We start from the raw sequence: 25,968 nt of genomic DNA, 5'->3' as shown, positions 1-25,968 counted from the left end.
AACTGGTAACCAGGAGTCCCCTCTCCGTGCCTATTGCAACTGAAAACCAGTAGTCCCTGTTGCGGGCTTACTGCAACCAGGAGTCCCTGGTTTCACTGCCAGGCCAGGCTGCTGCTGCGCCAAGAGTTCAGCTTCAACTGCCTTCCTCCAAGATGTCGCCTGGTTGGTTCCGCCACCTTGAAGGGCACGCTGCTGCCTCTGATCACTGGCAGAGCATTGCCCCCACTGCCGCCAGCAATGAATGCCAGGAGGATGTCCTTGCTGCCACTGCTGCCTCCTCCAATTGCTCTTACCGCTGCTTGGATGCTGCCAACTAATGTGCTAAAGAAAGGAGAAACAAAAGAAGAGAAATTAAAGGGAAAAAACTGTTGTGAAAAGAAAAATAACATGAAAGGAAGCAGATAGGAGCAAATGAGTCTTGGGCAAGACCTTTAAGCAGTCATGCTAATCTGCTGCCATCAAAAGCATTGCAGATGCTTTAGCATGAAGCAGATTTTCCAAATTTGTAGCAATCCTGCAAGTCCTCTGACCTCCGAACCCTCTTTCCAACATACTATCCTAATGCGCAGGTTGGTGCATTGCAGCAGGTTTTTGAAGTTTTGAGATTACAATACATTTTGTGGTCTGCCATTGACAGAGGGATGACACAGACCACAGTTATAACCATTGCTGTGATCCTTCAGCAGGAAATGCAATGAAGATAGCCCTGTAAAGATTGGAGGGTTGACTTGTTTATTGTGTAACTATTCAGAATGAAAGGGGAAAACAATTAATGGAATAAACTACCATATTAAGAGTTTTCCAAGTGATAATAAAACTGAGATTTAACTGAAGATACTTAGCCAGGACCCCATGAGAAGGATAGTGATCGGCTTTGTATAATGGTGTGGCACCTTTGTCGTCTACCTGAGAGTGAAAAAGAGGGCTCAATTCAATGCATTTTCTAAAGGCTGAACCCTCTGATGATGCAGCCCTGCTTCATTTTAGCACCGCGTACACACTGACGTCTCTTGACTTGGACCTTCTAACTCAGAGGCAATATGAACTAAGGTTAATACAGTGGCACAGATATTCCAGTGGATAGATAATTATCTTTCTTGGGAAGATTGGAGTAATGTATGGGGACCCTGTGGAATCCTCATTATTGCTGGGTCCAATGGCCCAGGAGTTTGACATCTCCCCTCTCCCCAAGACCTGACACTGGAGAAGACACTGCTTAGCCTATTCCTGAGAGATGTCAATGCCTTTAAGATGTGACTGTGCCTCCCACCCTACTGGGCCCATTCCCATCTCCCTAACCTCCTGGCATCCTACCCTGAAATAACTTATACAGTCATAGAGTCATAGAATCATAGAACACAGAACCAGACCCTTTGGACCAACCTGTCGACACCGAACAAACATCCCAACCTGACCTAGTCCCATTTACCAGCACTTGGCCCATATCTGTTGAAACCCTTCTTATTCATATACCTCATCTGGATACCTTTTAAATGTTGTAATTTTACCAGCCTCCACCACTTCATTTGGTTACTCATTTCATACACATCCTGTCCATGAAAACATTATCCCTCAGGGCCCTTTTCAATCTTTCCCCTCTCATCTTCAACCAAGCTCTCTAGTTTTGAACTTCACTACCCCAGGGAAAGTACCTTGGTTATTCATCCTATCCTCATGGTTTTATAAACTTCTGTAAGGTCACCGCTCACTCGCCAAAACTGCACGGAAAATAGCTCCAACCTATTCAGCCTCTCTATATAACTCAAGCCCTCCAATCCAATCAATATCCTTGTAATTTTTTTCTGCACCATCTCAAATTTAAAACATTCTTTGTGTCGAAAGGTGATCAGAATTGTAAACAGTCCTCCAAAAGTGACCTCACCAATGTCCTTACAGTCACAACATTCCATCCCCAGACATTTCAATGCTACGGCAGACCTGACAGAATAGAAGTACAGTTCCCACATTTCTACAGGAGCCCTGATTGGAACTTCCTGACAGAACTGTGGAGAAATCTGAGTATGATTGCCATTCCTCAGAAAATCTGGGCCATATTTTAATCTTTGTGATGCATTTAAAAGGAAGCTCGATGATCATAAAAGGCAGAAAGGAATAGAAAATCATGTTGATTGGGTGAGATAACGCAGGTAAGAAGAAGCTTGTATGGAGCACAAGCATTGATGTGGAGAAATAGCCTCTTTCTGTATTCCAATTGGACCGTCTGCTTTTATGGAACGTAATCTAGAAATTTAAGCAAGTTATGTTAATGTTTTTATTTATGGTTAAGAATAAGCACGTGGTGGTTATTCATTTTCTGAGAACATTTCCACAGGGATCTCCATAACACTGGCTGTGTCATGAGAAGGATGACTAAGGAAATCAATAAACTCTTTCCACAAAAGAGAAGATGTATGTGTCTTGATCTCAATCTCCCCACTTGGCTCAGAAACTACTGACAAGGTAGGGAAGGTGAGACTGAGACTGAAAACTGAGGAAAAAACATGACATGGTCAGCAATGGAAATTAAATCTATTGATTTAATTGGCAAGGTCCCATTTAAAAACATTAGAACTAGAAAGAGGAGGAGGTTATTTGGCCCCTCAAGGCTGTCCCATCAATCAACAACTCATGGCTGATCTTCTCTTTGCAGGTTGAATTGGTAGTTAAGAATGGCAAACATAATGATGGCATTCATTTTGAGAGGACTTGAATATAAGAGCAGGGATGTACTTCTGAGGCTCTATAAAGCTCTGGTCAGACTACTTTTGGAGTATTGTGTGCAGTTTTTGTCCTCATATCTTAGGACAGATGTACTAACCTTGGAACATTTTCAGAGGATGTACATGGGAATGGTCTCAAGAATGAAAAGCTTAACATATGAGGAACATTTGAGGATTCTGGGTTTATACTTGATGGAATTTAGAAGGATGAGGGGGGATTTAATTGAAACGTACATAATACTGAATGGCCTGGACAGAGTAGATGTTGGGGAGATGTTTCCATTGGTAGGCGAGACTAGGACTTAAAGACATGGCCTTAGAACAAAGGGAAAAAACCTTTAAGAATGGAGATAATGTCTTCAGCCAGAGAGTGGTGAATCGATGAAATTTATTGCCACAGAAGACTGTGCAGGCCAAGTCATTGAGTATACCTAAAACTGAGATGGTAGGTTCTTGTGTGTAAAGGGTTCAAGGGTTAAGGGAAGAAAGTGGGAGATTGGGGTTGAGAAACTTATCAGCCATGACTGATTAGCAGCACAGGGTAGATGGGCTGAATGGCCTCATTTCTGCTCCTGTGTCTTATATTCCTACAGGCCTCAAACCCTCTTTCTTGCCAGCATAACGATCAACTCACTGATATTTCAAGCATCTATCAACATCCTCTTCAAATACTTTCAGTGATTGAGCTTCCACAGCTCTCTGGTATAGAGAATTCCAGATATTCACCTCCCTCTGGAAGAAGAAATTTGCTCATATCTCAGTTTTAAATAATTATTCCCTTATTCTGCAACTATGTCCCCTAGTTTGATATTCTTCCACTAATGAAAACATCTTCTCAATATCTAACATCTTAAGCTCCCTCAGAATGTTTAAATAAATCATCCCTTGATCATCTAAACTCTAATGAATAAAGGACTAATATGTTTAGCCATTCTTGATGAGTTAACCCCTTCATTCACTTGGATTCAGCCCAGTGAATTTCTTTTGAAATCCTCCCATTGCAGTATATCCACTTTTAAAAATGGGGAGCAAAACTGTACTCAGAACTCAAGATGTGGGCTTATCGACACCCTGGAGAAAGTGAGGACTGCAGATGCTGGAGATCAAAGTCAAAAAGTGGGGTGTTGGAAAAGCACAGCCAGTCCGGCAGCATCCGAGGAGCAGGAGGGTCAAAACATTGAGCTCTTCCTGATGAAGCGCTCATGCTCAAAACATCAACTCTCCTGCTCCTCAGATGCTGGCTGACCAGCTGTACTTTTCCAGCACCACACTATTCAACTTACCAACACCTTGATAAAGTTATAGAAAAGCTTCCCTGCTTTTAAAATCTGACCCCTGTGAATGAAAGCCAAGAATCCATTTACCTTTTCACTGGCTTGCTGCACCCGGATGCAAATGTTTTTTAAATAGCCAAAACCCTCAGGGCTGCACTGATTAAGCGTCTCTCTCCATTTAAGTAATAGTCTGCCTTTTGATTCTTTCCACCAAGTCTCACACTTTCCTGCACCAAACTCTATCTGCCAATACTGTGCCTACTCAATAAACCTATCCGTATCTCCTTGCAGATTCCTTATGTCCTCATCACAACATGCATTTGTATTATCAATAAATTTGGATACATTACACTCTGTCCCATTTCCAAGATGTTAATATCGATGGTAAACTGTTCAAACACCGAAAACGCTCCTTGTCATACTGTACTTGTTCTTCTTTGCTACATAAAAGGACCCGTTAATCCTGACGATCTGTTTTCTGTGAGTTGTATTTTGGCAGGACTGTAACTAAGACTCTCACAGGGAGGTTTACTGGACAGTTTAAGCGAGAGTTGTAGGGAGATGTAGACCCAACAGGGAGCTCAGATTCAGGGGAAGCAAAACAAGAGTTTGGAGAGATATGGGCTGGGTGCCGGCAGGTGGGGTTAGAGTGGGTTGGGATATCTGGTCAGCACTGACGGGTTGGACCAAAGGGTCTGTTTCCATGCTGTACATCCCTATGACTCTATGACTCTAAGTAGATGGAAGTAAAGAAAATGAGAAGACAGTTGAACTAATTGCAAATTTGTGAAGTGTCAGCATGGACATATGAATGGGAAACCATGTTTGACAAACTTATTGGAGTTTGAGAGGATATTGCATGTAGCATGAACAAAGGGGAACCAATGTATCAGGGTGTTTTAGATTTTCAAAAGGCTTTTGAAATAATAGGTTAGTAAATAAAATTAGAGCATATGGGACTAAGGGGATGGAATATATCAGTATGGACTGGGAATTGGTGAATAGACAGAAACCAGAAATAAATAGATCATTATGTTACTAAGAGGGTACTGTAAACAGCTGTACTAGGTTTAGATTAGATTATTTACAGTTTGGAAACAGGCCCTTCAGCCCAACAAGTCCACACTGACCCGCCGAAGAGCAACCCACCCAGACCCATTCCCCTACATTTACCCCTTCACTTAACACTATGGGCAATCTATCATGGCCAATTCACCTAACCTGCACATCTTTGGACTGTGGGAGGAAACCGGAGCACCCGGAGGAAAGCCATGTAGACACAGGGAGAATGTGCAAACTCCACACAGACAGTTGCCAAAGGTGGGAATTGAATGTGGGTCTCTGGCACTGTGAGGCAGCAGTGCTAACCACTGCACCACCGTGCTGCCCATCTGTTGATAAACTATATAATGATTTAGATCAATTGTAATATTCCCACATTTGCTGGCAATACCAAATTGGGTGGAATGAAAGTTGTGAAGTGTTATAAGGAGATTTCATGAATATTTAGACAGTGAATGGACTAGAACCTAGAAGATAGAATTTAATGTGAGTAAATCTGAAGTTATTCACTTTGTTCGAAAATAAGAAAGGCAAACTTCTTCTTAAATGACAAGAGATTTGGAAGTGCAGATGTTCAGAGGGATCTGGGTGTCCTTGAGCATGAGTCACTAAAAGCTACTATGCAGGTGCAGCAAGCGAATAGGAAGGCAAAAGGTATATTGACATTCATTTCAAAGGATTTAAGTAAAGAAGTAAAGGTATCTTGCTGCAGTTACAAACAGTCTTTCTGAGACCTCAGCTGAAGGATTGTGTACAGTTCTGTTCTCCTCATCTAAGGCAGAACGTAACTGCCATCAAACACTCAACTGAGGTTCACCACATTAATCTCTGGTATGACAGAATTGTTTCATAGGGGGAAATTGAGGAAGTGTGGTCAGTATTCTCTGGAGATTTGGAGGGTGCGAGGTGGTCACATCGAAAGTAATAATGCTTTTACAGGATATGGCAGGGTGGATATCAATAGGATGATATCCCTGACTGATGACTCTAGAATGAGGAGGCATAATCTCAGGACACAGGGTAAGCCATTCAAAGTGAAACAAAAGGAAGTTTTTTTTTACACAAAGGGTGATGAATCTTTGGAATCCTCAACCTCCCATCAATTGGGAGCTCATGCTCAACACAATGTGTGTCAGTGTTCCCTGATTGAATATTGTGCACAATTTCACATAATGAATGAGAAGGTTCCACGCTCTGCCAATCTGTCTCACTGCTTTGCATGATATGTGTAGATTTAACACACCAAAGGTGTAAACTGAATACATATACAGTATATGGATGCAATGCAGAGAAGAGGACCAAAACAATGGCATTGCTTGATTAGTGTCAGGACATATAGAATGTTCACATCTCCTGAAAATGTTGACTCATGCTGAATAACAATTGCACAGATACTATCTTCCTGTGCGCCAACTATTCTTCATTTAGCAATCATGTTGGTAAGGCATTTGGCTGTGAGGAGTACCAGAAAAAAACTTCATTCTATAGCTATCCAATACCTTCAACATGCTGAGAGCTATTGTTTCTTATTTTGTTGCTAAATTCACATTTAAGCTTTCTCTTCCCCTTTGAAGAACAAATCTTTGGATAATTCATTGAGATAGGAAAATAGGCTTGATTTGCAATTCCAAAGCTCAGACTTGAATGAGGGATAAGATAGTGATATTAAATCATACATAAGCCCTCTATAAATATGCACAGAATCTTGATTTCATTCTGCAAATCTTGGTCATGACCATACACTTCTCCCTTTTGATTCCAATGTTCTTCTCATGTTGTGACCAGTGATATGTTTTTCCTGTTTATGTAGTGCCCTCAAATTCTCTGGCAATGACACAGAGTCATAAAATATATGTGTATTCTAGAAAAATAGTTGCTTATGATCTTAATGCTTTTTTTTTCCTTTTCAAGCTAGAATAATTACTGGTCATTAACATTCACAGGGATAAAAAACATCAAAGGTCTAATTTCCCAGTCCTCTCAGAATTTATAACAAATGAGTAGGCCATAAAGATGGGAGGAAGAGAATCATAGAGTTTAAAAGAGGCTTTTCAAAGAATAAATTATATTCATTAGAGCTTAAATTTAATTCAAAGCACGTGCAAGCTTTGTTAACCATATCATCAATATGATACCATCAAAGAATTGCTGACAGAATCAATAGTTTCACTGATTTCTCCTTGCTTATGAACATGAAATGGTTATTCATTGAAGGTGCAAGACAGAAATGTTCACAAGTTTAATCAGAAAAAAGTCAACAGAGTGACGAACAGTATGGTGCTTCTTCCACTAGATATTGCTTGTATTTCATCAAAATTACAAGAACAGTCACTCTATTGAGATGTACTGGAATACTATATTCCAAATAGTAGAGAAACCAAAGGATGCAAAATTATTTTATTTCTACAGTATAGATGTCCCGATCCTACCCAGCACCAGTAGAAGTTATTGAGTCTCAAAAATCACATCCAAGTTAGCATAATGTGTTTATGCTTTGTGCGTTTAGTTTGTTATGGTAATAGGAGAAAGTGATGACTGCAGATGCAAATGTTCAGAGTCAAAAAGTGTGGGGCTGGAAAAGTGCAGCAGGTCAGACAGCACCCCTGGAGCAGGAGAGTCAATGTTTTGGGCATGAGCCCATCATTGGGAATGTGGGGGGAGGGAGACTGCCAGTTAAATAGGGGGTGAGGTGGGGCTGGGGGAAGGTAACTGGGAAGGTGATAGATGGATGCAGGTGGGAAATAATTATGATAGACCGGTGGGGCGAGAGGAGCGGTTAAGTGGGAAGGATGATGGACAGATAGGACAGTTAAAGAGGGTGGTGCTGAGTTGGAGGGTTGGATCTGAGATGAGGCCTTGGTAATAGTAAAATATTGACCATTAATTTGCAACTTCCATCAACTGATTTTTGAACTTTGTGGACATCCATGAATTTTAAAAAGGAAAAACCATGGACTGAAAATGGCTACAAGTGATCACCTAGTCACAGGTTGATGCAAATTCAGGAAACAGTAAATTGTGTCTCACTAACCTAATTGAATTTTTTGAAGAAGTAGCGAAGAGGATTGATGAAGGCAGGACTGTGAACTTGATCCATGTGAATTTCAATAAAGTGTTCAATAAGATTCCACATGGGAGATTGGTTAGCAAAGTTAGATCACATGGAATACAGAGAGAACTAGCCATTTGGATACAGAACTGCATCAAAGATAGGAGACAGAGTGTAATGGTGCAGGGTTGCTTTTCAGACTGGAGGCCTGTGACCAGCAATGTGCCACAAGGATCATGCTGGGTCCACTATTTTTCATCATTTATATAAACGATTTGGATGTGAACATATGAGGTATTGTTAGTAAGTTTGCAAATGACGCCAAAATTGGCGATCTAGTGTTGGCAAAGAAGGTTATCTCAGATTACAATGGGATCTTGATCAGATGAGCCAATGTGCCGAGAAGTGGCAGATGGAGTTCAATTTAAATAAATGTGAGGCACTGCATTTTGGGAAAGCAAATCTTAGCAGGACTTATACTTAATGGTAAGGTCCTGGGGAGTGTTGCTGAACAAAAAGATCTTGGAGTGCAGGTTCATAGTTCCTTGAAAGTGGGGTCGCAGGTAGACGGGATAATGAAGAAGGCATTTGGTATGCTCACCTTTATTGGTCAGTGCATTGAGTATAGGAGTTGGGCGGTCATGTTGCAGCTGTACAGGACATTGGTTAGACCACAATTGCAATACTGCATTAATTCCAGGTTCCCAGCTATAGGAAGAATGTTGTGAAACTTGAAAGAGTTCAGAAAAGATTGACAAAAATGTTGCCAGGATTGAAGGGCTTGTGCTACCATGAGAGGCTGAAATGGCTGGGGCTGTTTTTCCTGGAGTGTTGTAGGCTAAGGAGTGACCTTATTGAGATGTATAAAATCATGATGGGGATGGATGGCATAAATAGACAAGGTCTTTTCTCCAGGTTAGCAGAGTCCAAGACTGGAGGGTATAGGTTTAAGGTCAGAGGGGAGAGATTTAAAAGGGACCTAAGGGCAACTTTTTCATGCAGAGGGTGGTGCATGAATGGAATCAGCAGCCAGAGGAAGTGGTGGATGTTGGTACAATTACAACATTTAAAAGACATCTGGATGGATGCATGAATATGAAGTGTTTTGAGGGATATGGGCCAAATGCTGGCAAATGGGAGTAGATTAATTTCAGATATCTGGTTGGTGTAGATGATTGGACTGAAGGGTTTGTTCCTGTGCTGTGCAACTCTGTGACTCTAAAATAAACAGAAATTACTTTTTTTATTTCAAGACATTGAACCAGTCAACTGAGTTAGGCAATATGAAACTCACATTTCCTGTTTAATTTACACTGGTATAAGAGGTTGTATATACTGGAGGTAAGAGGGTGGCCTTCAACTATCTAGCTAAGAAAGGCAATAAAGCCACTGGAGAAAGTGATGACTGCAGATGTTGGAGATCAGAGTTGAAAAGTGTGGTGCTGGAAAAGCACAGCCAGTCAGGCAGCATCCCAGGAACTGGAGAGTCGATGTTTCAGGCAATGTTGAGGGGTAAGGATACTGGCAGATCAATGGTGGTTGGGGGATTGGGGCTGGGGAAAGGTAGCTGGGATAACGATAAGTGGATGCAGATAGGAGGTGATTGCGATAAGATTGGTGGGAAGGATGGACCGGATAAGTGAGAAGGAAAATGAACAGGTGGGATAGATCAAGAGGTGCCGAATTGGAGGGTTGGACCTGGGATAAGGTGGGGGGTGGTGGGAAGATTTGGAAACTGGTGAAGTCAATGTTGATGCCGCGTGGTTGAACAATCCAAGGTGGAAGATAAGGTGTTCTTCCTCCAGTCGGTTTGATTTGGCAGTGAAGGAGGCCCAGGACTTGTGTGTCCTTGGCGGAGTGGGAGGGGGAGTTGAACTGGTTGGCCACAGGGCAGTGGGGTTGTTTGGTGCGTGTGGATCAGAGAGATTCCCTTGCTGCGGCGAGAGAAGGTGCCAGATGTGGAGGGTGGGTTCGTGGGGAGCATGGACCTAATGACTCAAGCAACAGTTATAAACAGTATTTTAGTAACTGCTTTGCCATGCAGCAGACAGAAAGGAGTTTAAAAATTGTAACAGCAAGGACCAAAGCACTCCTCGTCTCTCCTTCCCATTTCCTTCTCAACATCTTGAAAGCCGACATAAGCAATGAAACTAATTGGAAAAATCAACCAGTTACTGAAGACTGAGTGCTACTAGAAACTTTACTACTGTTGGGGATACAAGCCATGAAAACAGCTGAGGTCTCTCTTGCAACTGTAGTATCTCAAGAATTCTGAGAACTTTTAAAATTGTATATATCATCTTTATTTTGTACTAGACATTCTATGTTAGCATACATGCTGATTTTTGTGTTTCATTATTTTCTCAGTTAGTAAGTACTAAATTTCTTTCTCTTTTTATATAATCACTCGAGTGTGGACACAGGCCATTCAGCCCAACAAGTCCACACCAACCCTCCAAAGAGTATCCCAATGAGACCCATTCCCCCCTACTCAATAACACTACCTTCACCACTGACTCATGCACCAAACCTACACATTCCTGGACACTAGCATGGCCAAACCATCTAATCTGCACGTTGTTGGACTGTGGGAGGAAACTGGAGCACCCAGAGGAAATCCGCACAGACACAGGGAGAATGTGCAAACTCCACACAGACAGTCCCTGAAGCTGGAATCAAACCTGGGTCCCTGATGCTGTGAGTCAGCAGTGCTAACCACTGACTCACTGTGCTATATACTCAAGACAACTTTGTATTTTGGTTCCTTAATTTTGAACCGCACTGTGTTTTAAATGAAGTGTGATAGTACTGAGGACAAAAAAGAAAAAAGAAGAGTATTTGTTGCAAAGAGTTTAAAATATGGGGAGGTGATCACACCTCCGCACCTTGTCATAAGGGGTTTCAGGCATAACTTTGGATTGAAAAGCTCAATTGAATAAGTTGATTTTTAAAAAAGGGGAAGAAACATCTGGAGGCAGTTATTGTCCTGAGTTCTGAAAATATTCCAAACTATTTTAAATACAACTTTTGCAAAGCCAGTCCAGCAGCCGCATTGATGGGGTGGGAATGTTGGAGTCCTGGGCTCACAGTATTCATTTCAAATGGGCCCATGACTGAAGTTTTACAAAGAGGATCATTTCAGACAGTTCCTCCACACAAGCATTCAGTGTTGGGTTGTGAAATGGCACTGCCACATCAGCATCTTTACGAGCTCTCACAACGCACAATGAGTTATTTGTATTCCTATCTTGATTTATCAAAGTCAGAAAGATACATTTGTAGTGCACTGTCTCACTTCATGGTTCTTTGCTTCACCTAGTGATGTGTTCCCTGTAAATTGTCCAAGTTGACTACGGTTTTCTGCGTTGACTAGGAATCCTGATTGGAGCATGATATTTCTTGGCAAATACGCTTCCAGTCCAGGGCAGAAAAACAGACTTGTTGCCAAACAAAACAGCAGATCCTAATCAGTCTGTATTCTAATTCAGAATGATTTTCACAGTCTCCTGATCAGCACAAAACCTATTTGTCACATAATGTAAATTTCACTTGCCTTTTAAATCATGACACCCATGAAGCAGCATTGATGTTGTAATTTAATATTAAGAAATACTAAATAGGCTTGATCTTCTGAGAAAGAAGGTTTGTAATACAGAACAAGACTTGTGTGTGTAATTTTGGTGACACAATTGCTCTGTACTGCAAAAATACTGACATTAAGCTAATTTAAAAGTCTCTTATCAGATTAAATGCTAAATCACTCAACTTCCTGTTTTCTTGCTCAGATGGAGTTTGTTTTAAGGCATTATGTGAAGAGCAAGTAGCTTTGACTGTACTGGATAATATTCTTTTCTCAAACAGTATCATCAATAGTTATTTGATTGTCTTTCACTTCATTGTTGGTTTTGAGAAGTTGGCATGTGTAACCTTGCATTTCTGTTATGCATATTGTCACAGCATATTAAGCAACTTGCTTTATATGAAACATTTTGGGTATTCAGATACTATGGATCTGTTATTATGATGAGAGGTCACCTAATGTATCCTGATATTTGTTAGAATGAATTGTCAGCCTCATAAACTTGAGCAGCAGTCCAACACTGAAGGAACAAGTACTACTGGAAATATGCAAAATGGCATTATCTACATTAGCTATGCTTTGCAACATGCACCGCCTCCCACTCTTCTGCTGTTCCATGTCCACTGCCTCTCCAGCACACATTGAGTAGGCAGCCAGCAGCACTTAGCTGTTCAATACAGCCTGACACTCAATGATGAATTGAAAGAGTTGTTGCACAGGGGCAGCATCCCTAATTTAGGCGCAGAAGTGTTGTATCTGATGCCCAGGCTAGGGCTAGTTGACCATCAAAGATCATAATATCAGTCTGTAAATCCTTCCAATATTCCCAGTAGTAGGTAGTAGAAGCAGAACAATTTCCTGATCAGCCAGAGGACAATGGAGACTACTACGTGGTGGCTTAATGGTTAGTATTGCTGCCTCACAGCGGCTGGAACCCATGTTCAACTCCACTTTCAGGCGACTGTCTGTGTGGAGTTTGCACATTCTCTGTGGGTTTCCTCTGGGTGCTCTGGTTTTCTCCCACAGTACAAAGATGTGCAGGTGAGGTGGTTTTGCCATGTTATATTGCCCATAGTGTCCAGGAATGTGCAGGCTAGGCGGATTAGCCATGGGAAATGCAGGGTTACAGAGGTGGATGAGTGTACATGGTATACTCTTCAGAAGGTCAGTTTGGACTGGATGGGACAAATGCTTTCACACTGGCGAGATTCTATGATTCTACAGTACTTTGCTCATAAACATGAACCAATCCAATGGAAATTCATGATCCAAACCACAGGAATGAAGACAGAAGAAATGACAAACATACTAAAGCGTTATGATGAATCTTAGCAACCTGAGCCATTGATACATGCACACAACCTTCATATATCACTAATGAATGATGACAAAACAGAATGAAGTCCAGTATTAAACAAACTTTTCTGTTTACACAAATATATCAATAAGAACTGATTTCATTCTGTATCTATAATATGGGTTGATGCTTATTTGGAGATGCCTACAGTGGATTTCACAATTTACTTTAGCAAAAGCGTGGTAGGAGCAAAAACATCTTTTCCACCTCTGATTTAATTTACATAGTGCAGACCTCAATATCACTTTGATTGGAAGGTCAGACTATAAATGCTCTTTTCTGTTGCAATAGGTGGTATCAACTTTTTCACCATCAGGCTTTACCTTTCAATTGATAGATGATATGAGTTATAAAAATAGACACGCCTGAAGGAAGTAATCGAATAAGCATATCTCAATAACACCAGCCACATTGAAAATGATGCGGGTTTGTCGAGTCAATTAGAGATACTGATTCTAGATCTGTACATTTGACAGTGTTTATTTGCTTTTTTTCAAAAAGAAGTAGAGACTACACAGACTTTTAGAAATTAAATACTTCATGGTTAATGGGTGAAATGTGTTCCTTTGCCATTAAACACCCTTCAGAACACAATGTTAGACTCTGATGTGTAAACTGATCTCTTTTTACCTGAGATCATTAAGTAGCACAAATTACAGGCAAAGGGAGTTGCATTTAATAGGGCTTTATACAAGTATCAAGCTGACATTATTCAGTTCCTGTTGCTGTGGACTATAGGAGAAAGTGAGGACTGCAGCTGTTGGAGATCAGAGTCGACAGTGTGGTACTGGAAAAGCACAGCAGGCCAGGCAGCATCCTAGGAGCAGGAGTATTGATGTTGCAGGCACAAGGAACCAATTTCCTGATGGATGGTACAGTGGTTAGCACTGCCGCCTGACAGCGTCAGGGACCCAGGTTCAATTCCTGCCTTGGGCGACTGTCTGTGTGGAATTTGCACATTCTCCCCGTGTCTGCATGGGTTTCCTTCGGGTGCTCCGATTTTCTCCTACAATCCAAAGATGTGTAGGTTAGGTGAACTGGCCATGCTAAATTGCCCATAGTGTTAGATGCATTAGTCAGGGGTAAGTATGGGGTAGGGGGAATGGGTCTGGGTGGGTTACTTTTCTGAGGGTCGGTGTGGACTTCTTGGGCTGAAGAGGCTGAAGAGCCTGTATCCACACTGCAGGGAATCTAATCTCACTCTTGACTTTGTGGACTACAGCATTGTAAGCACTGTTTTTGTATGTGTGATTTATTTGCTTACTTAGTGGGGCTTGGTTTGCACTAATAATGAGACATGGTTTACCATGAGACATGGTTTATTATCATTGAAACACAAGCCATTTCCATGCAATTCCTGCCTTTTCCTCTAATTTCCTGAATAACCTTATAGCTCTTAAATGATTATGTTCTCTACCTGGTTTACTATCTGCTTTGGATGCGCGAGATGGTAAAGGAATTTATTCTACCCTGATTACAGCTGGCTGAGTTGAGGATGAGATATTTTTCTCGCTCCCAGGGTTCCTTGGCTAAAAGGAACACAAATAATTGTGAATGCTGGAAATCAGAAATTGCTGAGAAAACTCAGCAGGTCTGGCAGCATCTGTGGAGAGAAAGCAGAGTTAACGTTTCAGTTAACTGGAAGTTCTGAAGAAGGGTCATTGTACCTGAACCATTAGCTCGGCTTTCTCCCCACAGATGCTGCCTGATTGCTGAATTTTTTTCCAGCAATTTCTGTTTTTGTTTCTGATTTCAAGCATCTGCAGTTCTTTTGTTTGCTTTTGTTATTTTCTTTAAAATGGACATTCCACTACCTGCAGCATTATCATTTCATATGGGGGTTGACGATAACTATAGGATACTAGCTTGCACAAATTAGCTCATATCATTTGGTCCTTGGGGGATCTGCTACCTCTGCCCTCCATTCCTGATGAAGGGCTTTTGCCTGAAACGTCGATTTTCCTGCTCCTCGGATGCTGCCTGAACTGCTATGATTTCTAGCACCACTCTAGTCTGGACTCTCCTACGTCTGCCCTAGTTAACCTACCCTTAAAATGTCAACTTTATAATAAGGTTAAAATACATGAACTAGCCATGTCTGGTGGCATTCTCAACATTTTTCCGCACTGAAGTCCCTACCTTTTCTGAAATGCTATTATCGGCCATCAAAGGTTTATTGTATAAATTTGAAAGAGTAATGGATCAGTACAGATATAATTACCAGCTTTCCTAACAACAGGGAAAAAAATACTTGACTCTTAAGCATTTGAGAATGCATTGGATGACTACTTAAAAGGAAACAATGTACAAGGCTATGGGGAAAAGGCAGGGAAATTGCACTCAATCATAATACAATTGAGGAGCTGACACAAATGTGATAAGCTGAATGGCCTCTTCTGCATTGTACCATTTCTGTGATTCTGTAATCGTTGGTCTGCCAGGAGCTTTGGATCCATCCTGAAGTGGCTTGGCATTGCTCTGATACTCTTGCAGAATTAACACTGCTTCGTATTTGCGAGTTTGTTGCATATTTTCTTTTTCTCAGAGCAGTGCAGAGACAATTCCAGTTCTAAACTCAGAGAGTTTATTGTGTTAAACCCAGAGAGAAATATCTTGGAATTGATAGAAGTTTCAATGCACATCTGGTCTCTGGTCTTCAATTTAGAAATGTCTCTCTTCTACTGTCTCTCTCACTCCAGATTCCTGATGAAGGGCTTATGCTCGAAACGTCGAATTCTCTATTCCTGAGATGCTGCCTGGCCTGCTGTGCTTTGACCAGCAACACATTTGCAGCTGTGATCTCCAGCATCTGCAGACCTCATTTTTTACTGTCTCTCTCACTCCAGCTACAGGCTTAAACAATCAGGCAAGTGTACAAGGATAAGTTACCAAACTTATGATGAAGGGCTCTGGCCCGAAACGTCGAATTTCCTGTTCCTTGGATGCTGCCTAACCTGCTGTGCTTTAACCAGCAACACATTTTCAGCTCTGATCTCCAGCATCTGCAGACCTCACATTTTACTAGTGTAATCAAACACAAATAAACATCTCAGGCAGCTCAGTTATGGGTCTAGAGATGCAAGTTGTCCTGATTATTTAATGGCCCTATTCAATTATTTTACCAAAACACTGCAAGAAATCTCTTATTGATACACATCATTCACACTGAATAAGTTCATGGATGTTCTGGACTTACAAGGGAAGCAAAAGGAGAGATTGAGAAGAGACTGGCAACCAACATAAAAAGGGGTCCAAATGTGTTATATTGGAAAATAAACAATAAAAGACCGGCAAGAGAAGGAACAGGGTCAATTATGGATCAAAGATGGGGCTTTCACATGGAGGTAGGGGACATGACTAAGTTATTTAATATATGTTTTGCAGCTATCTTTACTCGGGAAATGGATGCTATCTAAGTGGTGATGGAAATGGAGATGGCTGAGACACTTGAAGGGTTTAAAATCAATAAAGATGGGGTATTGGCTAGGTTGTCTCATACATAAAGTAGTTAAGGCACCAGGACTAGATGAGATTCATCTAATGATGCTGAAGGATGAGAGAGCACAAAATACTCAGGTACTGGTCACAACTTTTCAATTTTACTTAGATTCAGGAGTTGTGCCAGAGGATTGGAGAATTGCAAATGTCCTGTTCCAAAAAAGGATGCAAAGGTACACTTAACCAGTTTAATCTTGGTGTGGGAGGCTTTTGGAGGTGATAAATTGGAAAACGTTAACGTCAGGGCAGAAAAAATGAGGACTGGAGATCGGAGTCAAAAAGTGTGGCACTAGAAAATCACAGCAAGTTAGACAGCACCCGAGGAGCAAGAGAGTTGATGCTTCGAGCATAAGCCCCTTGTCAGGAATTTGGGTAGTGGGGTGTCCAAGGGGGCTGACAGGTAAATGGAAAGGGGAGAGGGATGTGGCTGTGGTGAAGGTAGCTAGGAATGTGATAGGTAGATGAAGGTGGGGGTGAAGGTGATAGGTCAGAGCGGAGGGTGGAGTGGATAGATGGGAAGGAAGATGGACAGGTAGGATAGTTTAAGAGAGCAGTGTTGAGTTGGAGAGTTAGATGTGGGATTGCATGGGGGGAGGGAGATGAGGAAACTGGTGAAATCAACATTGATTCTGTGTGGTTGGAGGGTCCCAAGGCAGAAGATGAGGTGTTCTTCCTCCAGTTGTTGGGTGGCTAAGATTTGGTGATGGAGGAGGCCCAGACTTGCATATCGTTGTAGAGTGGGAGGGTGAATTGAAGTGTTTGACCACATGGTGATGGAATTGGTTGGTGCGTGTGTCCCAGAGATGTTCCCTGAAATGTTCTGCAAGTTGGCATCTTGTCTCCCTGATGTAGAGGAAACTGCATTGAGAGCAATGGGCGCAATAAATGACATGTGTGGAAGTACAGGTAAATCTCTGTCGGATGTGAAAGGATCCTTTGGGGCCTTGGATGGGGAGACGGGGGAGGTGTGGGTGCAGGTTTTATACCTCTTGTGATGGCAAGGGAAGGTGCCGGGAGTGGAGGGTGGGTTGGTTTGGGACATGGACCTAATGGGGGAGTTATAGAGGGAGTGGTTGCTGCAGATAGGGGTGGGGAGGGAAATATATCTCTGGTAGTGATGGTCTGATTATAGCTGGCAGAAATGGTGGAGGATGATGCGCTGTTTTCACAGATTGATGGGGTGGAAGGTGAGGGCTGGGGTGTGATCTGTCCTTGTTGCAGTTGCAGGGGTGGGGTTCCAGGGCAGAGCTGCAGGAAGTGGAGTAGATGCACTAGAGGGCATTGTTGACCATGTGGGAGGGGAAATTATAGTCCTTGAAATAGAAAGGCACCTGATGTGTCTGGCAGAGATTTTCCTGCACATCCAGCTTTTCCTGCAAATCTCCTCCACATTGGGGTGCCAAGATGCCAACTTGCAAAACATTTCAGAGAACATCTCCAGGACATAAGCACTAAACAACCCCACCGTTCTGTGGCAAATCACTTCAACTCCCCTCCCACTCCACCAAGGACATGCAAGTCCTGGGTCTCCTCCACCGTGAAATCCTAGCTATCCAATGTCTGGAGGAAGAATGCCTTATCTTCTGCCTTGGGACGCTCCAACTGCACGGAATCAATGTTAATTTCACAGTTTCCTCATCTCCATGCCCCCACCCCCACCCCACATTATCCCAGCTCTAAAACTCCAACTCAACACTGCCCTCTTGAACTGTCCTACCTCTCCATCTTCCTTCCCACCTTTCCACTCCACCATCTCCTCAGACCCAGCACCACTATCTGCTCCCTTCATCTACCTACTGTATTCCTAGCTACCTTCCCTCCCACCCCACCCTGCTCCCATTTATCTCTCAACCCCTTTACACTCACCACATTACTGATAAAGAGCTTATGCTCGAAATGTTGACTCTCCTGCTCCTTGGATGCTGCCTGACTGGCTGTGCTTTTCCAGCACCACACTTTTTGATACAAAATTATTGCCACATGGGGAAGTGCTGATCAATTAACAAATGTCAGCATAGATTTCCAAAGGGCAAATTACATTTAAGTAACTTGCTGTCATTTTTTGATGAGGTTACAGATGTGTCTAATCTGTATACTGGTTTTGAAAATTGCTATCAAGTGCCCTCCCTAGATCGGGAGCCCTTGGTTCAAGTCCCGCTCACTTGGGAGTTGTATAATAACATCCTGAACAGGTTGATTAGAAGAATAGGTTAATTAACAAAAAATGAAAATCTCTATTTAATCCCTCTCTAGCTGTCTCCTCTTCTAGCAAAATTAGCCCAACATCTCCAATTCATTCTCTAAATTGAAGTTTCTAATTCTTACAAACCTCTTCCAGATTTTCACCAAGGTGTTCACATCATTTCTAAAATATGACTCCCAAAACTGTACGCAATACTGCAGTTGAGTTCTGACTGATGCCATACATAAGTTCAGCATGGCATCATTAACACAACGATAAAACAAAGAACTGAAGATGCTGAAGGTCTAAAACCAAAGCAGAAAGTGCTGGAGAAACTCAACTAATTTGGCAGCATCTGTGAGGAGAGAGAAGAGCTGACATTTTGAGTCCTGTAACTCTCCATCATAACATCTTTACTTTTGTATTCCATGCCCCATTACTGACTCTCTCTGGTAGTGATGGTCTGATTGTAGCTGGCAGAAATGGTGGAGGATGTGTTTTCACAGATTGAATGGGTGGAAGGTGAGGACCGGGGTGGGATCTGTCCTTGTTGCAATTGCAGGGGTGGGGTGCAGTTGCAGGTGTTTATAAAGCACTCTTTACCTGCCCTGTCATCTTTAATGAATTATGCACATGTATATTTGGGTATGTCTCTGATCCTGCACTCCTTTTGAGAATAGTACCCTTTATTCTATATTGTCTCTCCATGTTCTTTGTACCCAAATGTATCATCTCATACTTGTCCTTGTAGGGATGAATCTGCCACCTGTTTGTTTAATTGACAGATTTGCCAAAGTGCTTTTGAAATTCTATACTGCCCTCATCACATTTTATAGTGCTTTCAAGTTTTATGTCATCCATAAACTTTGAAATAGTCCTCAGTACTCCAAGATCCTGATCGTTTACATAGCTCAGGAAGCACAAATGTCTCATACCAACTCCTGGAGAAATTGCTAAGCTGCAGTAAAAGACATGGTTGACCTCATTTCTGATGAAGGGCTTATTTCCGAATTGTCGATTCTCCTGCTCCTCGGATGTTGCCTGACCTGCTGTGCTTTTCCAGCACCACACTCTCGACTCTGATCTCCAGCATCTGCAGTCCTCACTTTCTCCCCATAAAAGACAGGGGAATGAATCTTGATGAATTGCTCCCTGAGAGGGTCAGCACAGTCTTGACTAGTCAGATTGCTTCCTCCTGTGCTATAAACATTGTATGACTGCTGTCTCTGAAGTCAAAATGTTGCTTCAGAAACAACCTTCAGACAAACCAAGGATTCCAAAAATCGAATGCTTGCCTCTTCCCCACAGCAAGATAACTTAGAGCACTTGCCAAAATTTAGATCGAAGCAGAGTTGTTGAAGCATAAACATAAATTGTTCGAGAAATTCAGTACATCTGGCAGCATCAGTAAAAGGAAAGCAGATAATGTTTTCAGTCCAGTGACTTTTCATAAAATGCTTGTCTGCAGGATATACTCCAATTAGAAGGCAGTGCTAAAAAATGAAAGAAATGTCTGAGCACTTTGGCCCCTTGCAGGACAACATTTTTCCTCATGGAATGGTGAGGCATTCCCTCACTTGAACAACAGGTGGCAGCATTGAAAGCTGAGCCAAATCAAGTTCTTGTCAGGTTGTTCTTTCTCCAGGTATAGTGGTAGCAACCCGTGAGAGAGACAAACAACTTGCTTAAAGCACCCCAAGTTGTACTGTATTACACCTTTGGGATGTTGCACCCAATATTTTATTTATGAAGTGCATTTCAGTCACATGGCCAAGAGATAGTGGAAGCAAGCATTTGCCTCTGCATAAGGCTTCGGATGTGTCGAATGTGAATGGTACCAAAAAAAGGGAATAATCAATTCAAAACTCAGCGCACATTATTGCAGTTAACAATGGATCAAAATGAACATAATATGACTGAGTGGGGGCACGAAAATAATGTGGCTGCAAAATCACTTCAAATTAAGTGCAACTTTAAAATACAAACATAAACAATAAGCCAACATAAATAAACTTTATTCACAGCAAAGCTTTTTTACAACAGAGTTTGTGAGTTTTACAACCTATATTCACTTAAAGGGTGGAATGCGTTGCCTGGGAGGCTAATTGAGATGGATAATCTCACAAACTTTAATAAATATTTGGAGGAGCACTGAATAGTCATAGCATTCAAGGCTATGTGCTTAGAGAGGGAAAATGCGACGAGTGTAGATTTAATATATTTTTGGCAGTACCAATCAATGTGCTGAAGGCTCCCTTCTGCACTCTATGATTCTATAATTCTATTGGCCGCCCTGCCTCACCACCTGAGGGCTTTATATTGTGTTTCCCTTTATCATCAGCTAGTGTTCATGTGGATTGTACTACAAAGTTAAGCAGCAAAGAAATCATTCAGACCAAAACCCTGGGAGTGCACTCAATGATTAGATTAGATTCCCCACAGATTAGATTAGATTCATTACAGTGTGGAAACAGGCCCTTTGGCCCAACAAGTTCACACTGACCCTCCGAAGAGCAACCCACCCAGACCCATTCTCCGACATTCACCCCTGACTAATGCACCTAACACCATGGGCAATTTAGCATGGCCAATTCACCTAACCTGCATATCTTTGGCCTGTGGGAGGAAACCAGAGCACACGGAGGAAACCCACGCAGACACGGGGATAATGTGCAAACTCCAGACACAGTTGCCCGAGGTGCAAATTGAACCTGGGTCCCTGGCTCTGTGAGGCAGCAGTGCTAACCACTGAGCCACTGCGCTCCCCCCATGGTGTGGAAACAGGTCCTTTGGCCCAACAAGTCCACCACCAACCCTCCGAAGAGTAACCCACCCAGACCCACTTCCCTCCGACCAATGCACCTAACACTATGAGCAATTTAGTATGGCCAATTCACCTACCCTGCACATCTTTGGACCGTGGGAGGAAGCCGGAAGAAACCCATGCAGAAGAAACTCACATTTCCCTCAGTTGTCTAAAGACTCAAATTCTGGAATTTCTCCCTCTCCCTAACTCAAGCCTTCAGGTTCTATAATCGTGCTCTTTCTTTAAACAACTTCTTGAAAACACCTCTTTGACCAAGCTTTTGGTTACCTATCCTTTCTCCTTTTCTATCTGAGAATCTTTTTTTTTCTGATAATACTCGTGTGAAATGTTCGAAACTGTACAGATTTGTGTGCTAAGTTGTGTACTTGAGGTTTAAGTGGTGACGTTGTAATCAATAAACAATATTCTGGCACGTGATTAGTTGTCTAGCAATTTTTGACAACTCAGAACAAAAGGATTTATTTATTCACTCTTTTTAATTTGAGAAGGCAACTAAAATTTAAATTAAATTAATTATTGGGACATTAAATCTGCAGGAGATTCAATTAGTCCTTGAAAAATGCTAATCGAGGAACAGTGTTAGGGATTCATCAGGCACATTTTATCAGGTTGTGTTGTAGACCTTAATGACTCTACGACACAGGGCTAGGCATACAAATATATCAGCTAATATTTCATTGAAATGACAATCTTGCCACTTAAAAGCTTTTAAAAAATATATGTAATGACCTAGTTCATGAGACTGGTGTGAGAGCTACAACAATCCATAAGCTACATCAGACTCAACATGCAAAGCAGAAAATAAATTCGGAAGGATGTGGGATGGTGGCAGAAGCACGCCAATGTTCCATTCAGACAGGCAAATTGCCTTTTCATCTCACCTTCCACAATAATTCCTGGTGGTGAGGGAGTGGATGGGATGAAGGAACTGTTTAATAGCTAATGTGCTTGAGTTTTGCTGGTGGTCCGATGCTGGGATATATCTTTGGCTGCATCTCCATTGGGTTTCCAAAGAGAGTGGGTGTTAATGAAAGGTTGCAATTCCTAATGACTGAGAGCTAGAATTTGCTTCTTAAGCAGTAGAGGGCAGAAGGAATGCATGTAATTAGTACCATGAGTGAGTGGGATCTCTTCCTCTGGAGTGTTGAAGGTAAACGTAATTCTTGGTGCAGTTGAGGTTTATTAGCAGAACTGTAAGCCTTCAAATTTTGGTTTGCAAATTGGCTGAAACTTTATGATCATTTAATGTTTCCTAGCATTAGAAACACCATTTTCTAAGTGAAATTGCAGCATTGCTTAAGAAAATTGGGATACAGTTCAAACCCATTTCATTATTTATCTGAATAAATACAAGCAGAGAAATGTATAGTTTACAACCAGCAAGTCTTGTTCCATTCAAAGGGATTTGGATCAATTTTTGTGCCTGAAAAATATCTTCTTCTGACAAAAAAAGTGCTCAAGGAAGGTAATTTGTTTTTTCACGTTTGGACAGCAATACAAATAGGTTGAAAATCAGAAATAAGGGGGAGTTTTGCTGATTTACAAACTTGGGAAGTGTTTCCAATCCTATTACTGCAAGTAGACCTAAAACAAATGATGCATTAAAGATTATTGCATGAGTATTTTACTGCCAACAAAAACATGTAGCATTAATGCACGAGAAAGTAGTGAGCTTGAACTAAAGCCTTGTTAATAGAGATGATCTACTTTTCTCCATAAGACTGCACTCATGGCATCAACAGATGTCTCACTCACAGCTCTGAATAAAATTACGCAACAAAAGCTTTATTTTCCATTGTAACAAAGCAACATACCGCAGCTTTAAAAACTAGGAAATTATATTTGAATCCACAATATATGAAACGTACAATTGCATTACATTGAACATTCAAGTCAGCAACTTTATGGAAATTGGTCCATTTCAAATCAATAGTAACTACAAATTAAAACTACAATGGGGGTGGATTTTATTTGGTTCTTTCAATTTTCCACAGTCATTAGCAGATGGAGCTGGAAATCTGTGTAAGTCATGCTGGTATAGTTCTTTTACTAAGGTTGGGCAATCAGGAATTCAGAAATTTACCTTCTACAATTTTAACGCAAGACGTTTGAACATCATATTAGAAAATGCCTCACCTACATTTTGTGAAATCGAATCGGGAAGTGCAGCTGCTGTAAAGATTGGTCAAGTTCATGGTTCCCTAGTCTCTAAATCAATTGGTGGATTCAAGGCCCACATACTTGATTATACAAAGAGTTACTTTAACGTGGAACCGAGAGCGAGCTGTGAGATGATATATACTATCGCTTAAATAGCTTTTAATCTGGTTGCTAATTCCGAATGGGTATAGGATACCCACAGTGTTGTTTAGAGAAAACACATCCTCAATTTCCAGTATCCCTCCATGGGCTATATAAATAATGGTGACATGTGCATTGGATCCCAAAGAGCAGCCTGTGCTTGAGGATGAATTAGGACTTTGAGATATATTTGGAAGATGTTCAAAGTTACAATGTATTTTCAGGTAATTGTATAAACTGTTCAGTCTCAAGTTGAAATAAGTACCATTGCTTGCACATCTAAAGCGATGACAGCTATCATACTCTGTAAGGCACAAGCTATTGATAAGGCTCTTGTAGTACAATGGTAGTGTCCCCTCCTTTGAGTTAGGAGACTCCCAGTTCAAGCCCTGACTGTACCAAAAATGTGTAAGAACACACTTGAACAGGTAGACTAGGAAATGTTAATGATAGAAGGCTTGGGTTTAAATTCCAATTGATTCACTTTTTAAAACAAGTCTGGTTAAAAATTAATAATGGGAACAAGAGATTATTAGCTTTGGCTAATGATTTGGTGACTCACTCCAATTGATCATTAAAAAAGTTTGAACGCATTGAACAGCAAGATTGGTTTTCTTTTTTTCAATTCGCATTAGGCCTGAATTAATACAAGTATCTTTCTGCTCCGTCAGCGATTCGTTAAAATCAATCAAATTGCCATCAGATGAAATTAATCCATTTCAGAAGTGATCATAAAAATGATGAATGGTTCATGACAAAAAAAAGTTTATTTTCTGTGATCTCATGGCGGAAAACTTTGTATAAGCAATATTTACTTTTTAGTACTGCAATACAGTTTATTTTCATTTCTTCACGGGATATAAGTGTCACTGGCTGACCCAGCATTTATTGTCCATCTGCAATTGCTCTTGAAGTGAGTGGCTTGCTAAGCCATTTCAGAGGGTCCTTTCGAGTCAACCACATTGCTGTAGGCCAGACAGGCAAGGATGGCAGATTTCCTTCCTTAAAGGGCATTAGAAAACCTAATAAATATTCCTAAGAGTCAACAAGAAATACGATCACCTTTGAACTAGCTTTTTTAAAAACCTCCAGATGCCTGTTGAAGTGGCTATTTGCTGTAGTGGAAACATAAACCAACTTGCCCGGAACATTTGCCCAGAGATTTGGATTACTAGGCCACTATCTGCTCTATGTAAAATCTGTAACCAAGTTCAGAATAAGTTGAGTGATTTTCAGGTACGAATGGAAATAGATTTTATTTTAAAAGTTCTTTCAATGAATGTGGTGACAATCCTTACCCATCCATTTTGCAGTGGGCTCTGGGTGCCAACCGTTGGGAGCTGGCAGTTGTGATGCTTTATTGTCAATGCTGAGTTAGATAATACTAGAAAAGTGATCTCTGGTATTACATCATGTGTAGAAGCCTTTCTTTACTATTTTGTTGTACGAATATTTATGATCTTCCACAACACCTTGTTCTGAAAGAGTATTAGTCCTTTTTCAACAACTTCCAATCAGCCATCACAGCAATAAAGGTGATGTCAATGTCTAATATTCCAGAAGGGCAGACTAATAATGCATGGATAGGAACTTTAGAGTCGTAGAGCCTTAAAGTAAAGATGCAGACCCTTCTGTCCAATTTGACCATGCCCACCAAGTTTCTCAAACTAACTAGTCCTATTTGCCTACATATGGCCCATATCTTTCTGAACATTTCCTATTCAGAGAGATAGCTGAAGAGATAGTGGAGATGTTAGTGGTGATCTTTCAGGAATTACTAGAATCAGGAAGGGCCCCAGAGGACTGGAAAATCAACCATGTGACACCTCTGCTTAAAGAGGGAGTAAAACAAAGACGGCAAATTACAGACTGATTCGTCTAACCTCAGCTGTGGGTAAGATCCTGGAATTCATTGTGAAGGATGAGATTTCTGAATACTCAGAAGTGTATAGTAAAATAGGGCAAAGTCAACTTGGTTTCAGCAAGGGGACATCATGCCTGACAAATCTGCTAGAGCTCTTTGAGCAAGTTCGACCAAGGATAGCCAATGGATGTTATCTACCTGGACTTCAAGAAGGCCTTTGACAAGGTACTACACAGCAGGCTACTGAATAAGAT

This window comes from Hemiscyllium ocellatum, chromosome 21 (genome assembly GCF_020745735.1).
Source record: "Hemiscyllium ocellatum isolate sHemOce1 chromosome 21, sHemOce1.pat.X.cur, whole genome shotgun sequence".
In the NCBI taxonomy this organism is placed as follows: domain Eukaryota; kingdom Metazoa; phylum Chordata; class Chondrichthyes; order Orectolobiformes; family Hemiscylliidae; genus Hemiscyllium; species Hemiscyllium ocellatum.
The sequence above is the reverse complement of the archived record's forward strand: the minus strand, read 5'-3'. Positions refer to the sequence as shown.